Raw genomic sequence first — 17,403 nt, forward strand, 5'->3', positions numbered from 1 at the left:
GAAGATGGAAATTCTGGGAAAGGCTGCTCTCCTTAAGGGTTCAGGTATTTCGATCTCCAATGATTATAGCAATGACATAATGATCAGACGCAAGGAGTTAATACCCGTACTGAAGGAATTGAAGGAAAAGCAGATTGATGCGAGGATTCGCGAAGGATATCTTTACGTTGACAATAAAAAGACTACCAAAGAAGAAGCTCTATCTCGAATAAAGAAAATTCCATACAGGAAAAGAGCAAAGGACCACGATCAACAGCTCCTCGATACCCCAGCACAGCACATGTCAAGTCAGTCAGTCCCGTACTCAGGGGACATACCAGCAACCAAGAAACCTCGTAACACAAGGAGTTCTCTTCAAAAGTTCATTGCTGAAAAAAATTCCAAGAGAGCCAAGTTCTGTAGATCGGTCTCCCCTGACATTTCGTAACCAGCAAGAAGAGAATCACTCATAACAACAGCAGTTCCCACCACCACAACCCTGGCCGACCATCAAACACTTCAATAGCATTCTGAAACGCTGAAGGTTATAGAAATTTTTTTTTCTCTGGACAATTATATGATTGAAAAAATACAAAGTTATGCCATTTTTGGGATTCTGGAAACGTGGAAACCACAGATTCTATCAAACGTACCACATTTCATAGCAGAATTTGACATGTTCCAGTCTCCATCAGGGAAGCAAGAAACCACAGCTTGGAGGCCAAGTGGTGGGATCTTCCTGTTTGTCAAAAAGCAAACCGAGGGGCGGACTTCGCAGTTAATCATATCCAATGAAAAATTTATTATTATCAAAACATATCTACAAGATAACCCCATTATCGTTTGCCTAGCATATCTCAGTCCGAAATGGTGTTTAGACGACGCTCTCAACGAATTATTGGACTGTGTTAACACGGTATTCCAGAATCATCAAACTGTCCCGGTCCTTATCATGGGAGATTTGAATGCCAGAATGCATCAACTGAATCAAGTGGATGCCACAATGGTGTTGGGAACATGCTTATCAAATCACAAGACAAGCCTAGACACAGAGATTAACAAAAGAGGCAGAGTGCTGAACGAGGATTTGAGTTTCTTGGGTTTTACCATCATTAATGGGTGGACCCACTCAGACACACGAGGGAGCTATTTATATCTCTCTCACAGCCGCTGAGACTCATTCACCAGAAATCTGGATGGAGGCCCCGATTCAGGAGAAGTACACATGGGCCCAAGTACCGGAGGAACTTTGCAAATATGCCGAATGTGTAAGTAACGCCTGCCCGAGTGGAAATTCTGTTCAGGTCTCGATCAGAAACTGATCAAGTCCGATCCGAAGTTCTGATCAGGCATGTTACGCCTCCACCTTATGTTTTTCCACTAGGGTTTCTCCACCTACCATCATTAGGCATTAATTAAATTTAATTTTTTGGAGAGAAAAAATTAGTAACTTCCTAGCCGGGCATCGAACCCGGAACCTCTCAATGTCGCGTCGCGTGCTCTTACCATCTGAGCTACCAGGACACTTACGAATTTCACTCTTAAATTCACTCATACCCGATTGGAAATTCTGTTCACGTCTCGATCCGAAACTGATCAAGTCCGATCCGAAATTCTGATCAGGCATGTTATGCCTCCACCTTATGTTTTTCCACTAGGGTGGGAATCATTCAGTGAAGTGAGAGGCATACCAGACTCAACCGATTTCCAGCTTGAATCAATTATTAAGGTGTCAGCAACTTGCGCAGGCCTCTGCACAATTTACAATCCAACGTCAACTAAAGAGAATTGTCATAAGTCTTGGATTGACAAAGAATGCCTTGATCAAAAAAGAAAAACTAGACCTATCTTTCAAGATGCTAAACGTTCTCACTTTCAAGGAAACAAAAAAAGAATTTATTTACTAGAACAAAAGAAGCGGGCGCTCCAAACAAAAAACAAAGAATTGGAATTTAGGCGTCAGGAGCTCAAAGCTCTGTCAAATGTGAAACACTCCAAGGAATTTTGGAGCGTCCTAAAGAGTTTTAAACCAAAATCCTTCTCCAACTGCCCCATCATCATTAGTACATGGGAAAATTTCTACGAAACGAACTACTTCCTAGACTTCGTGGAAGCTGAATGGCCTCGTTCCTCCACGCCAAATCTGACACTAGATAGAGAAATCACTTATGAGGAACTTGTAACCTGTCTTAGAGGTCTGAAGAACTCAAAAGCCCCTGGTCCGAATGGACTGTCCAATGAATTTTATAAATACCTCCCGGCTCCTGGAATCGCTCCATTAAAAACTCTATTCAACAAAATTCTACAAACAGGCTGTATTTCAGAGTCCTGGGGGTATGAAAAAACGATCGTACTTTTCAATAAAGGGGTTAAATTAGATCCTAACAATTACCGCAATATTTCTCTGTTCAATTGTATCACAAAAATATATACGCAATTGATCGCGCTTAGACTGCAGAGATGGATTGAGAAGAACAACTTAATTCCTGAGTTTCAGAATGGATTCAGATCAGGAAGGAGCTGCTCGGATAATCTTTTCTGTCTCCAATCAGCAATCCAAATTTCCTTAAGACAACCGGGAAGGTATCTATTTGCTCTTCTTGTGGACTTTCGCCAGGTGTTTGATTCTGTCCAGCACAGGAAATTTTGGAGCAGGCTTTCAGAGCTAGGTCTTGGTTCTAAAGCAATGGATTCTATCGTCGATCTATACTCCAATCTAAGAATGTTTTATTCGATCAATGGAGTGAACTCCAAGTTGATGAGGATCAGCAGAGGTACCCGTCAGGAGGAAACTTTAAGCCCACTGTTATTTACTCTGTTTCTGAGTAATCTGGAGGTCTTTTTGAAGGCAGAAGACCTATCAGGGGTGGGCCTGGGGGGATCACTTGAGTTCCTGATGCTGGCTTTCGCGGATGACATTGTCATTTTGGAGGACACAGCCCAGGACACGCAACGTAAGCTAAATGCCCTTCAAAAGTACTTTCATTACCAACGGTCTTATCGTGAACACAACGAAAAGGAAAATCGTCATATTTCATAGAAGTCCTCGTTCTATTAGCACGCCGATTTTCAAGTATGGTGAAGACATAATTGAGGTGGTTAAATCCTACACTTATCTGGGAATAGAATTTACTTTATCAGGTAAATTCAATCAAGCAGCCAAAGAGCGTTTTGTGAAAAAATAGATGACACCATCATCACTCTTGACTCAAAAAATGAGAAAGAAGATTTAGAGTGTGCCAATCGATCGAGTTACTGTCCTCTGTACAAGAATATTGTGATGCGAACGAACTACTTGGATTACAATATGAATTGGGCGAAACCACGGTTACTGAGCCAGGTCAGAGTTGCATCAGTCAGGAACGCGTTTTTCTGTTGGTTAGGTCAGGCAATCAGATTGACCGCCGACTCAAACTGTCCAACGTGTCAATGGGACTGTCCAGATGACATCTATCATCTTCTCGCTGAGTGCCCAGCATCAGACAAGATTCGGCATCACTTTGGTGGGCTGGGAACTTCGTTACCGGAAATCCTTCAAATAAACTCTTTCAGGAAGACTGACATCCTTTTCATTTACATCACTAAAATTTTGAAATTGGGAATTGCTTGTGGTTAAACTCTTACGGCTCATGCCTTATTGTCATTACATATAAAGACATTTTCATTTAATAGAATTTCTACCGGAGCGAATGTCATTATGTATATTTTTACTTTTACTATTATCATGCAGTATCTCTCTCTGCAATCCCCCTTGTGCATTGGTTAATACCATGAAGGTGAAATAAATGAATAAATAAATGAATATTAATCCGGAAAATCATTGACACTGACAATCGATTTGTTAACTTTTAACCCGAAAACCATTGACACTGAAACTTACTTTTGAAACACTTGCGGAAATAATGAAAAAAAATTCTTGAAGAAGTCTCTTCTTCTGACGCCGGAACTGCAACTGTACTGACGACGCGTGGGCCATGCCCTTTTGCGTCATCGATTATTAATTCGTGTATGTTAATGCATACACCAATTTTTAACTGTGTGAGGGTGGGGTAATAAGGTGCGGATGAGTACTACATGCACTCTTTCGATGGGTAGGGGCGCGTGGACGTGAGTTGATTTGTTTGTCGCGAGGGGTGACGTGAGGGGGAACCGTGTTAGGCGCGCGATAAAAATTATCTGTTAAAAAAATTGAACACAAAATTCGTTATTATATCGCTATTATTTTTAGTCAAGTAATAGCAATATTTGTAGGTCATCAGGACGTAATAATTTACAGAAAAAATAAAATAATGCCTCTTTATTGGTGGCCTTGCTAGCTTAAAAAAAACCTGGCAAGAAAAATTAAAACATTAATAGAAACAAGAAAAATTAAAAATTATTATAAACAAGCAGAGGTTTGAGCTTATTTGACAGCAAACATTTGACTGTTACTTTTTACATAATTACTTTTTTTTATCGCTATTTTATATCGCTTCGACCCGGTTAGGGCATACTGCGATGATGATCAAGACTTTAAATGGTTAGATCGCACCATTCAACCCGGCCGGGATTTGAACTCGGAATCTTTCGCATGTGAGGCAACGAACTTACCCACTGCGCCAAGCTACCAGGTCTCACACTATTATTATAATTATTATTTGTTCTTCTACCAATTTCATTGATAGTAAGCTTATGAATGGATCCGTGGCGATTTTCTGTCCCTACGACCGGCATATATATATGATTTTTCATACTCCAGACAATTTTCTAAAAGTGTCTGTATACATAATATTTTCTCCATAAAAAATATTATGAAAATCAGTTTGATACAAAGTTGAATATCTCTGAAACTAATTTGCGATTCAATTTATCTTCAATACGAACCATTGTAGTAATAGGAGAAAACTTTATGCCAAATTTGAGGTTGATACATTGATTTTTTCTAAACTGAGAGTGCGTACAAGGATTCTTTGTGAAAAACCGAAAAATTTAAACATTTCAAAAACTTTGTGTGTCGGGGTATATACATTTTGAGAATTGATATAGGAGACATCGAGACGAATATCTTGAAAAAAAAAAGTTGAAATCGATTGGATAGTTTTCGAGATATTCTGGAAAACCGTTTTTGATACTAAGTTGAATATCTCCTAAACTAATCATCCGATTCAGCTCATCTTCAATACGAAACATACTCCAATACTAGAACCCGGTTTAAATATCCCCCCTCACCCTTCTCGAAAATTTACAATTCGATAGATCATTACGGTAATAACGCCCGGGGAGAAGTAGCACTGGAATAATCAACTATTTTCTATATCTTCAAATATTCTCTGTATCTTCATCCATTCACTCGAACAATTAATGTATCATCTTCACCTCATCGGACTCCAACTACACCTTCAAAAATAGAATGGAAACTCATGCCCACACCTAAATACTTGGCTGAAGGCCCTCGGGCGATGGCCTATTATAAGAGAAGTATTTTTTGTTAATTTTTTTTGCAATAAATTTCATTCAAAATTAATTAATTAATAAATCAATAATATTTATAATAAACGGGAGGGCAACTCTTCAATTCTAATTACGGGATGCGGATATCTTACACTCATTTCAATCAAATTTACCCGAAATATAAATCAAACGACTGAAAGCTATCTAAAAAAAAAGATGTGCATGCCTGAAGTTGTTATCGAGTTTTTCAAAATCAGAAAATACAATCGACATGGAAGAAGTATTGAAGACAGAGAGTGAGCGAGACAGAGACAGAAAGAAATGAGACAAGAATGAAGTAAGATTGACGAGCACTATAGAAAAAGTAAAGGAAGAAGAGATATTCATTGAATTATCAATTCTTACTATGGAAAATTCAAAATTTTTTTTTCCTCAGTATCAAATTTAACTTAGATGAATAATGTAGGGGTGGGTGGGGCAAAATGGAACAGGCGAAAAAACGACTATTCGACATAATTTGAGGAACTTTTTCTTTGGTCTGCATATCGGCAGCTTAATAACAGAAGGACATAAGTGGTGAAAAATTCCATTAAACTAAAAACGAAGTTTGGAGGTTTTCATCCATATTTCCCGATTCCTCTCCAATTTTTGTTGAATAAAACTTTCTTGGTAGTTACGTCTTTCTGTTATTAAGCTGTCAATACGCAGACCAAAAATAAAGCTGCTCAAATTGTGTCGAATAGTCGTTTTCTCCTCTGTTTCATTTTGCCCCATCCTCCTCTATTAAAATATGAAGAACCAAAAAAGCTACTTGAATTCCGTCGAATAGTGGTTTTTTACACTGTTCCTTTTTGCCCCGCTGTTTCATTTTACCCCATCCTCCCCTAATTCAGGATCCAATTTTGAAACACATGACCCAAAATTTCGCCGACATATATTCTGGCCTCATTTATACAGCAGATGATGCATTTCAAAAAATAGGATGGTCACACCATTTAGTCCAGATTCGATACGAACCGTTGTAATTATCAAAAGCAGCTCTCTGCGAAATTTCCAGTTGATATTTCGATTTTTACGCCTGCTACAGACTGTACAACGACTTTGAGTAAAAAATAGGATAATCGAAATAATCGAAATATCTCCAAAACTTTGTATGAACGGGTATATATATTTTGATTGACTAAGATAGATGACATCAAGATGAACATTTTGAAAGAACAAATATTGCAATAAGTTGACTCGTTATTGAGATATTGGAGAAATTATGTTTACATACAAAGTTGAATATCTCGGAAACTAATTATCCGATTCAGCCCAGATTCAATACGAACCGTTGTTATTACTAGAGGCACATTCGTACCAAATTTCAGGTTGATATTCCGATTTTTCCGTCTGCTAGAGACTGAACAACGATTTCAAGGTAAAAATAGAAAAATCGATATATCTCGAAAACTTCGTATGAACGGGTATACATATATGTTAGATGTATAAATTAATTCTCGGCCTTTTTTCGACAATACTGACATTTATTTATTTTATTTTTTTAAATGAATACAGATCTAATCTTGAGAATAATCACCGTCACTTTGCACGCATTTCTCCCATCTATCGGGCAATTGTCGGATCCGGCTCGGAAGAAAGCCGGTGGTTTTGACTGGATGAAGTCATCAATGCTCTGCCGGACTTCTTCAGGAGATCAAAGCTTGGTATCCACCAGGTGATCTTGTAGCACCCGCAAAAGGTGCTAGTCGAAAGGCGCAATGTCTGGAGAATATGCCGCATGTGGGAGAATTTCCCAGCCCAACGTGGAGATAACTTTCAGGGTTTCTGTTGCCGTGTGTGGCCACGCGTTGTCCGGAATTGAAAAATACCACTTCCTAAGATTATGTATGTCTCTGCGGGTGTCCAGCTGATGTTCAATTTTTAACGAATCAAAGGTTTGAAGGCGTAGAAAAATTCAGAAAAAAAAATCTCGAGTTCGTCAGATTAATCAGGACTAACGCTCAGGACTAAAGCTTGATTTCAGCACAATCGACTCAGTTGTTTTGATGAAATTGTTGCTCATGAACCTTTTTTTGAAAATCTCTCGACAACTACCCAAACGATTTCAATTAAAAAAAAAATTGTGATACCTGCCTGAAAAGTTCACTTTTCGAAACCGTTTAGTGCCCATAATGGCATAGGTTTTCTTTGAATCCTTAGTAGTCCATACACTAGGGGTACTTCTGTGTACATTGAGATGTCCATTAGATTTTATTACTGGATTCTGTTTTCGAGGTTGCTGATTGCGAATAGGATGATCGTTTGTGCGAAATCGTGGGCAATCTCTTTGTTTATAACAATCTAATTGTTTAAAACGGAATATCGCGGAAACGGTTGGCTATAGGGGAAAATGTTTCAAACAAAAAATGTTCCTTATCAAAAAGTGGACATATTTTGTCTGTTTGCAATTCAGCTATTCAAACTAGTCAAACGGTCACCGGGCTCAACGGAAATCTCGAGAAACTTCGGGACCCTTCGGGGTCACAGTCAACTACGAAGAAAATCCCCGAAAAAGTCGGTAGTATCGCTCTAGCCACCGAGAGAGTCACTCTAATCACAGTAGTGTATCGCCGTAACCGCTCAATCGAGTACATCACCGGAGTACATCAACGCGATACATTTGACTCTAGCGCTTTGTATAGCGTCTCTATTTAATTCAATTCAATTATCAATTAATTCCGTGTTAACTATCAATTATTTTGAGTCAATCATCAAGTTCAATATCGAGAGAATCTCAAGTGCAGTGCATTTTTCAAACCATCATTTTTATTGACTTGTCGAGTAACTCAACAGTGTAACATTATTAATTTATCAAGACGCGTGGGTTACTCCACAATAAAGTACATCAACAGTGTGATTTTATAATTCCGCGTGTTTTAATTTTTCACCTCCCTTCACAATCCCACTTTTCCCCAACCGGCATCTCAATTTAGCTTCAATCTCAAACAAATGGTCCTTCGAGCCGGATGGAGAAAAAGTGCGTGAGAGTGAGTGGAAAATTCTACAATAAAATGGACGCCTCGTGTGTAACAGACTTTCGGGTTCCACACGAGCAAATCTACGGACAAGTCAAGACAATCAACAGTGCAGAGAGTTGTGCCTAGTGTTTACAGTTGAAGTTCGGTATTGTAAACACCGGTAGTGACATTTCGACCTCTAGTGTTGTGTAACTTCCGAAAACCTCGGCCTCCGTCGGGACTAGCCGAGGTCCAAGCCGCGCGCGCACCGCGAAAACCAACAGGCAATTGGAAGAGTGCCCTCACCTAATAACGTGCCCTACCTTATCGACAGTGGGCATCAAGTCAACATCAGTCGGTATCTACCTACTATCGATAAGTTACCTCACCCAGAGCAGAGACGACCACCATGTCAGACGCGGAGTTAGGAGATAATCAACGTATGCATGAACGCACTGAGGAGATAATCAAGCGAAATTGAGCCAATTATCCAGATTACTGAGCATCCATCTCAAGCGCACTTCAGTGAAGAAATTACACCGCCGTTTCCTGACGCGACTCCTATTCACCAACAAGAAAATAAACGCACTGTAGCCGAGATGAGAACTGCAATAGGCGAACTCAGAGACTCAGAAGTTCCAAACAAATAAACTGGACTTCAAGGTAATTCACTCAATGATATTTATCAAGAATTGTTGCAGTCAGCCGAGAACATTAGCGGTCTCACAGTCGAGGAGTTGGACGGCCAGGAGAAAATTATCAAAGGAGAATGGAATGAATTTCTCATCATCCAACACAAAACTCAGCGAGAACCTCCTGCCAACTCATCAACATATTATTCAGAGCACTTTAGCGGTAACCCTACGCAGTCTACTCCCATCCTGGACTCTACTCAACAGACGAGCATCAAACGGAATGTGTCTGACATGGGAGCGACAGGGGAATTATCCACAGTTCAAAATTCCAAATGCAGCAGATCGACTTCAAGGTCAATAACTTGGACGAGATTCATCAAGAACTGTTGCTATCAGCAGAGAATATCAATAGCCTTACCATCGAAGAATTAGAAGGCCAGAAGAAACTCATCGAAGCGGGATGGAGAGAGCTGCTCAACCTCCAAGAGAAATTCATCGAGAATTTACTTCCGACTCATGAGTATATCACCGAGACTACCTATCAGAGAGCTGCAAAAAGACTCAAATTAGTTGAGAAGTATCGGGTTATATAATCCCGACCTTCTATAGGAATCATCAGGAGATTGTCAACACCATCAACGAGCTAAGGGAATCCAGAGATTCCAGGATTGAGAGACAAGTATCATATTCCATTTATCAATACTTTGGCAAGTGATACGTCTCTCACCCTGTGTTTCTTCCCTTAGCAATCAATCAACTACGAGCTTGGTGGCGACTGAAGGAATTTACGCCTCCTCCGAGTCGACGGAAGGCTCCCAGAGAACAGCATCAGCAACAGTGAACCTCAATCGATGAGAAAGCTCATTAATCGGAAACAGATGAAAAACAAGACAGCTTATCGGGAGATCCAAAGTCAGCAGTTCAACAATGAGGATAGATTCATCCAATATCTACCTCCAACTCAGAGTACATCATCAAGAGTATCAATAGCAGTGCTGAACATCCAAAACTTCAGCTATCATCGACCCTAGCATCGAGAGAGGGACTTTCAGAAACCACTAGAGGAGAGGTCAAGCGTCACTTTCTCATTTTACGATCAAATCTTGGTAAGTGATACGGCCTCATCTTCTGTGTTTCTCCCCTCAGCAAAATCCACACCAAGAGCAGTCACATCGAAGTTGACGACAACTGAGGGAATTTACACCTTCNGCAACAACAGAAGAGTCATCACTAAAGCGTTCACTAATCTATAGTATCTACGATCATCAACAGAGAGGATGGCCGATCGACCTCTAGATTTCAAGGTCAACGAGATCGGGAACAATCATCAAAGATCTGCAACGACTGAGCTTCAGCATCAAGATCATCAATCAACAGTTCTCATCAATAAGCAGAGATCAGCACTATACAAGCTCTGCACCAGCTGATCGAAATTATCAAATACCTGGTCCAAGAGACAATCATCATAGGGGCTAACAGCCAAGGCGGATCATCAAAGAGGTTGTCAAGTCCAGAACTTCTCAAATAAAAGATTGGCGCCAACACACAACCATTGATTGAATAACTGTAAGACACAATCAATTGCAAAGTTGCTCGCTAAGGATTTCCCAAGTGCACTAACGGAATCCATGAACGAGCAGTCAATAGAGCTTCACCCAAGAGCTAGGACCAGGACCAATCAACTCAAGTAACAGAGCGATCACCAGATGAACTCAAGTGTGAGATACACAGAAAATCGACACACAGCAGAGACGTAACTGGGCGCTACATCGTCAGACTCCCTCTACGGACCTCACCAACAGCACTCGGAGAGTCTAAATTCAAGGCCTCACGTCAACTCCAGTCAGTTGCACGTCGTCTCCAGACAGACGAATCATATTCCCAGCTCTACAGAGAATTCATCAACGAGTATGAGGCACTGGGACACATGCGCAAAGCACCAGAAGGAGCAGAACCCGTCACAGCATAGTATACACCGCATCAGGGGTCTGAGAGACAAGCAATCAGCACGGAACTGAGGGTCACCAATAATAACCTCAGTTCGACTCATCATAGAACAGAAACGACAGTCATCAATAGTAATCCAAAGCAGAGATATCCTACAGCGAAAGGTCGTTATGGGCTCACCCAAGTACAACAGAGCCCGCGCCTGAGAGCCACTCAATAAATACTCAATAATAGCTGAGATTTGCTAAGGAAACGAAATCCCGAACCAAGCAATCGGCAAGTTCAAGAGAACATCAACAAGCAGACATCACCACAGATTGAGAGAATTTAAGACATTCTCAAGCCTTCAGAGAACATCGAGAAAGTATCAGCGCAGCAAATCTTCAACTCAAAACCCGGGATTGCAGGGAGCAACTGGATTCAGAGGTAAGGTATCATTTTCTCTATTTATCAATTTGGCAAATGATACCGCCCTCATCCATTGTTTCTTTCCCGAGGTACATCAACACCACCAGAGGAAATCATCAAAGAATTGATCATCCAGTTCGAGGAGCCTATCACCAAAGTGCTCGGATTGTATTGGCATCAATCGTCCGATACATTTTGATTTAAATCAAAGCAGTTTGAGTAAGCAACAGTCACCAAGTAGTAGCATCAGAAATTGCTCAACTGTTTGATCCATTGGGATTCATCGCTCCAGTAATCACCCGAGGCAAGGTAATTATTCAAGATCTATGGAGACCTAAGCTCACTTGGGACGAGCCACTTCCAGACGAGTATAAAAACCAGTTGACGAGCTTCAGAGAGAACCTCCACAAGTTAGAGCAAGTCTCAGTGCCAAGGTAGCTGAGATTCTCATCGGAGATATACAGCATCCAGATCCACGGGTTTGCACATGCTTCAACAGCAGCAATGGGCGCAATAGTGTACATTCGCACCAAGCAGATCGACGAGCCAGCATCGACAGTGTTGTCCTGGCTTGGATCAAGAGCCACCCATCAAGATGGAAGGATTTCGTCCAAAATAGAGTCATCAAAATCCAGGAATCTCTTCCAAACGCTTTTTGGAGACACATCAGCGGTAAAGGAAACCCAGCTGACTGTGCATCCAGAGAACTCTCACCAAAGGAACTAACAAAACATCAGCTATGGTGGTCAGGTCCTGAATGGATAAATCAGGAACCTGAAAGCTGGCAGTCATCACCAACCGACACTCAGCAGAATCATAAATAGAAGCGAGGCCATCTCTATCACATCAGACAACCATCAAAGTCAACGCCGTGGTAGAGCTTCTCAACAGATACTCAAGACTATCCAAGGTCCTCCAAGTAACAGCTACCCTAAACCGAGCAATTGACAGGTGCAGGAGACAGCCAGTTCCTCAGACGCCTGTCCTCACATCTAGAGAACTCAACGAAGCCAGGCTGTTCTGGGTAAAAATAACACAATATCAATATATATATCTGTTCATAGACTTCTCGAGAGAGACTATCAACTACCACGGAGTCATCCGTTAGCAAAGCTGACTCCAACGCTAGACAATGAGAGCATCATCAGGCTAGGCGGCCGCCTCAAGAATTCTCAATTAGCCCGTGACGAAATTCATCCAATTGTTCAGTCTCATCAGTCTCGTCTCACAATGATTGGTCATCGAAGAAGCTCACCAAAGAGCTCTCCACGGAGGGACTCAACTCATCCTAGCCTATACTCACCAGAAATATTGGATCATCGGTGGGAGAGNTCCACAACGATTGGTCATCGAAGAAGCTCACCAAAGAGCTCTCCACGGAGGGACTCAACTCATCCTAGCCTATACTCGCCAGAAGTATTGGATCATCGGTGGGAGAGGCACAGTGAGAGCATAAATTCTACGCTGTCCTATCTGCATTAGACACCAAAGAAGACAGGCCCAGCACCTAATGGGCCAACTGCCTGCTGTAAGAAGATCACCTGCACGAGCTTTTCTCCACATGGGAGCGGACTATGCCAGTCCTTCCCCATTCTCAAATAGCGACCCACAAATGCCCAACCATCTATTGTTCATATCACAGTATTTGTGTGTTTCAGTACATCAGGAGTCCATTTAGAGCTCGTTTCCAGGCAAACAACAGAGGCTTTCATCGGAGCCTACAAGAGATTCACCGGAAGGAGAGGCATCCCCGAGGTTATGTACAGTGACAACGCAACTACGTTCGTTGGAGTCTCAGGAGTACTCAACAAGCTGTACAATCAAGAGTCCAGAGAGAATCAACAGATCCAAGCTGCCCTCGCCACAAATGGGACTCAATGGAACTTCTCACCACCGAGAGCACCCCATTTCGGAGGCAAGTGGGAAGCAGTTGTTAAATCGGCTAAGTAACTTAGCCGTAAATGTTTTGTCTGTGTCAACTGCGAGACATAGGAAAAACCAGAAATCAAGAAAGCATCAGAATTTCCAGAAGCCTCTCCAGCATTCTATCTACCGCAGAACAGGCCCTGGGAGATATCATCAATCCGAGCTGTGAGTCGTATTAAATGACTTCAGCCCTAAATTATCAACAGTACATCAGCAATCAGCCCTAAATTATCACCAGTACATGAGTAATCAGGAGAAGAAATCTATCGAACAATCAGGAGAAGAAAACCCTCGAGAAGATCCAGAGCCAATCAACGAGTAACCAGCAAAGTAAGCAGTGGAGAAATTCAACGCACAATTCATCATCCCTGATGATGAATGGCCCCCGGGATGTTTGAAATTCAGCTATTCAAACTAGTCAAACGGTCACCGGGCTCAACGGAAATCTCGAGAAACTTCGGGACCCTTCGCGGTCACAGTCAACTACGAAGAAAATCCCCGAAAAAGTCGGTAGTATCGCTCTAGCCACCGAGAGAGTCACTCTAATCACAGTACTGTATCGCCGTAACCGCTCAATCGAGTACATCACCGGAGTACATCAACGCGATACATTTGAGTCTAGCGCTTTGTATAGCGTCTCTATTTAATTCAATTCAATTATCAATTAATTCCGAGTTAACTATCAATTATTTTGAGTCAATCATCAAGTTCAATATCGAAAGAATCTCAAGTGCAGTGCATTTTTCAAACCATCATTTTTATTGACTTGTCGAGCAACTCAACAGTGTAACATTATTAATTTATCAAGACGCGTGGGTTATTCCACAATAAAGTACATCAACATTGTGGTTTTATAATTCCGCGTGTTTAAATTTTCCACCTCCTTTCACAATCCCACTTTTCCCCAACCGGCATCTCAATTTAGCTTCAATCTCAAACATTGTCTTGTAACATTTTCTCATAGCTGTCATGGTTGCAGAGATATCGCGGATGCAAGTCCAGTGAGCGGCGCGCTGGCACTATTGCGCAGCGGCAACGCGCTCCGGAGTCTTTTTAAGAAAAATGGTTGGATGGAGAGAAAAATGCTAGAAACAAAAGATGTTCATTATAAAAAAATACATCAGATCAGTTTTTTGACTTTTTCAATTATTCCTAGTAATTTTCGAGATATTCAACGTTTTATGGGACAAATTCACATTGCGTTGATCATTCAACCATGATTATCTCGTTAACTACTAGGAATAGACCAAAATATCTAATAACTTAAAAGATGAGTCATAAAATTATCAATATCTTTTGTTATAACTTTTTTTCTCTAGCTCCGTCCGTTCAGAAAATATTCCTGGCGCAAATCAGGGTATGAGTGCATTGAACGTCCACCTCAACTCCATACGTTGCACAACGGCTTCGCAGTGTTATGTGGCGTTGCCACAGTTTTCTCCGAATTCGTACATAATAGCCCTATCAATGTTTTCATTTTTGAGTTTTGTTTTCATCCTACGGAATTGAAGAACTCACCGTCAGTTTACATTGAGACTCCTGAGGGTGAAGATCGTATTTTCAGAGAGTTTATTTTTTCGCGTGATTTTCTGGCTAGATTGCACGTTGTTTAGCGAACAAATAGCAGAGTAACGAGTTGAACGAATTTCACAGAGAGAGTTATTTGCTGAACGAATGGAGCTAGAGAAAAAAAGTTGAAACAAAAGGTATTGGTAATTTCATGACTCATCTTTTGAGTTTTTAGACATTTTGGTCTATTCCTAATAGTTAACAGGATAATCACGGTTTAATGATCAACGCAATGCGAATTTGTCCCGTCATCGCCCATAAAACGTTGAATATCTCGAAAATTACTTGGAATAATTGAAAAAGTCAAAAAAGTGATCTGATGTATTTTTTTGTAATGAACATCTTTTGTTTCAACCATTTTTTTCTCCGTCCAACCATTTTTTTAAAAAGACTCCAGAGCGCGTTGCCTCCGCGCAATAGCGCGGAATCCGCGATATCCCTGCAACCATGACCGCTGTGAGAAAATGTTACAAAACAAAATATGTGCACTTTTTGATAAGGAACATTTTTTATTTGAAATATTTTCCCCTATAGTCAACCGTTTCCGCGATATTCCGTTTTAAACAATTAAATTGTTATAAACAAAGAGACTGCCCACCATTTCGCACAAACGATCATCATATTCGCAATCAGCGACCTCGAAAATATAGAATCCAGTAATGAAATCTAATGGACATCTCAATGTACACAAACGTACCCCTAGCGTATGGACTATAGCAAAATCAAATTTTATTACGCTAAAAATATTGGAAAGCCCACCATCAATTTATTGATGGCAAAGAAAGTATAAAAAAAAATTAATGAGTGAGATGTTCACTGCCACATTCTCGCTGCCTCCTGCTTGTTTCTTTATAACTCAAGAACGAAATCCAACTATCATTATCAACATCTTTTGTGAATTCTAACGAAATATCTCAACACAAGAGGTGCAAGCAAACTGACTAGATTGTGCTTCTGAAATTTATCCCCACTCACATCATTGTCTCCTACTTTGAACACCAAGACTGGAATCTCTCCAGTACGACTTTATAGGAATTTGAGTTTTATCTGGAAAAATGAACCCATGACTTGGATTTTTGCGACTTTTTCTCGTTTGCTCATATCAACCATTTTTAGAATTTTGAAAAGGTTTAAAAATCTCTCATATTCACTATGAAATTGTGAAGTCAGCCATAAATTTCAGTAATGAAGGAATTTTTTTTTTATACAGAAATTACCTATGAAAAAAAAAGATAATGTCCCACACATAAATATTCATTATATCTCTTAATAATTGCCATATTGACAAAAATTCCATTGAAAAAATTTCCAAAACATTGAAAATTGTATAATTCTACGTCAATCATATTTAGGGATCGGCATTAATCATTACTTTGGTAATGATTACAGCTCAGATTGATGATTATATTTGTAATCCATTAATCTCTCCACTGATTTTTTGATTACAAGACAAATTGGCAATCAGGACTCAAAACTCTTGAATATTTAATCAATCGATAATCATAACGTAAATGTGCTTGATTACTTAATAATTCATCAATCGTAAGTTGTATTGATGAATTACTCCATCAATCGTCAATCAATTTAAAAAATTATTTAATTATTTCATTGGGCGTTGATTTGACTGAGAAATTATTTGATTAATTAATTAATCGTTAATCTGACTCAAAAATTATTTGATTATACGTTAATTCAACTCAAGACTTCTTTGATTGAATAATACGTAATCAGAACTGAAACTTAATCGATTACTGTCAGATTACTAAATACTCATGTTTTTAGGAAAAATGAGGCAGGAAGACGTTTTTTATTATATTTTTAAAATTTAATATCATGATTTTTTCCATTTTATCACATCAAATGCAATCAAATTTTTTTCAATTTTTTTATATTTTATTTGTTCCTCATAATAAAATCACAAAATGAAACTTGGAACATTCCCAAAAATTCACATAAGAATAATTCCAAAAGAATAGAAGAATAGAAGAATATAAAAAGTGCGGCTGGTCACTTAAAGCGCCCAGAGTCACCTAAATCATACGATCTTTTGTAACTTCCGCCTTAGTTTCGGTCAGTCACACAGCCCCAGCCCTGTTTCTCACTAGGCTAATAAGGCTGGTGACAGCCGCTTGTTGTAAGTCCTCTGGTTCCAGGAAAGCCTGGCCCCAGATTTTATAGCGACGGAGTGCTAATAACTAAGGGGGCATTCACATAAAATGTGGATGACGCCCTCCTTATCGCCTCCGCACAGTCTGCAGTTTTCTTGTTCTGCAAGTTTCATCTTGAACAGATGTATGACCCGTAAGGAGCCCTACCGCTACCCTCAGATCCCCTGTGTGCAGCTCCAGAAGCTTTCTGGTCCTAACTCTTAGTTGCCCTCTCATAAGCAGTTTCGCTTGTCTGCAGGTCGCAACTTTCTCCCAACGCCTGACATGATCCCGCTGGAAATGATCTTTAATAAGAGTTTTTCCCACTGCGAAGGGCATGCCAAGCAGGCCGTGTGAGGGCAC

The 17,403-nt window shown here is 40.3% G+C and overlaps 1 pseudogene; it reads left to right on the top strand.

The window, feature by feature from the left end:
• The first annotated feature begins 1,094 nt into the window (after positions 1-1,094).
• The window catches only part of LOC107045784, a 60,597-nt pseudogene continuing 44,288 nt past the window's right edge, over positions 1,095-17,403 (top strand).

Source organism: Diachasma alloeum, unplaced genomic scaffold, assembly GCF_001412515.2.
Source record: "Diachasma alloeum isolate Michigan unplaced genomic scaffold, Dall2.0 Dall_scaffold_01080, whole genome shotgun sequence".
In the NCBI taxonomy this organism is placed as follows: Eukaryota; Metazoa; Arthropoda; class Insecta; order Hymenoptera; family Braconidae; genus Diachasma; species Diachasma alloeum.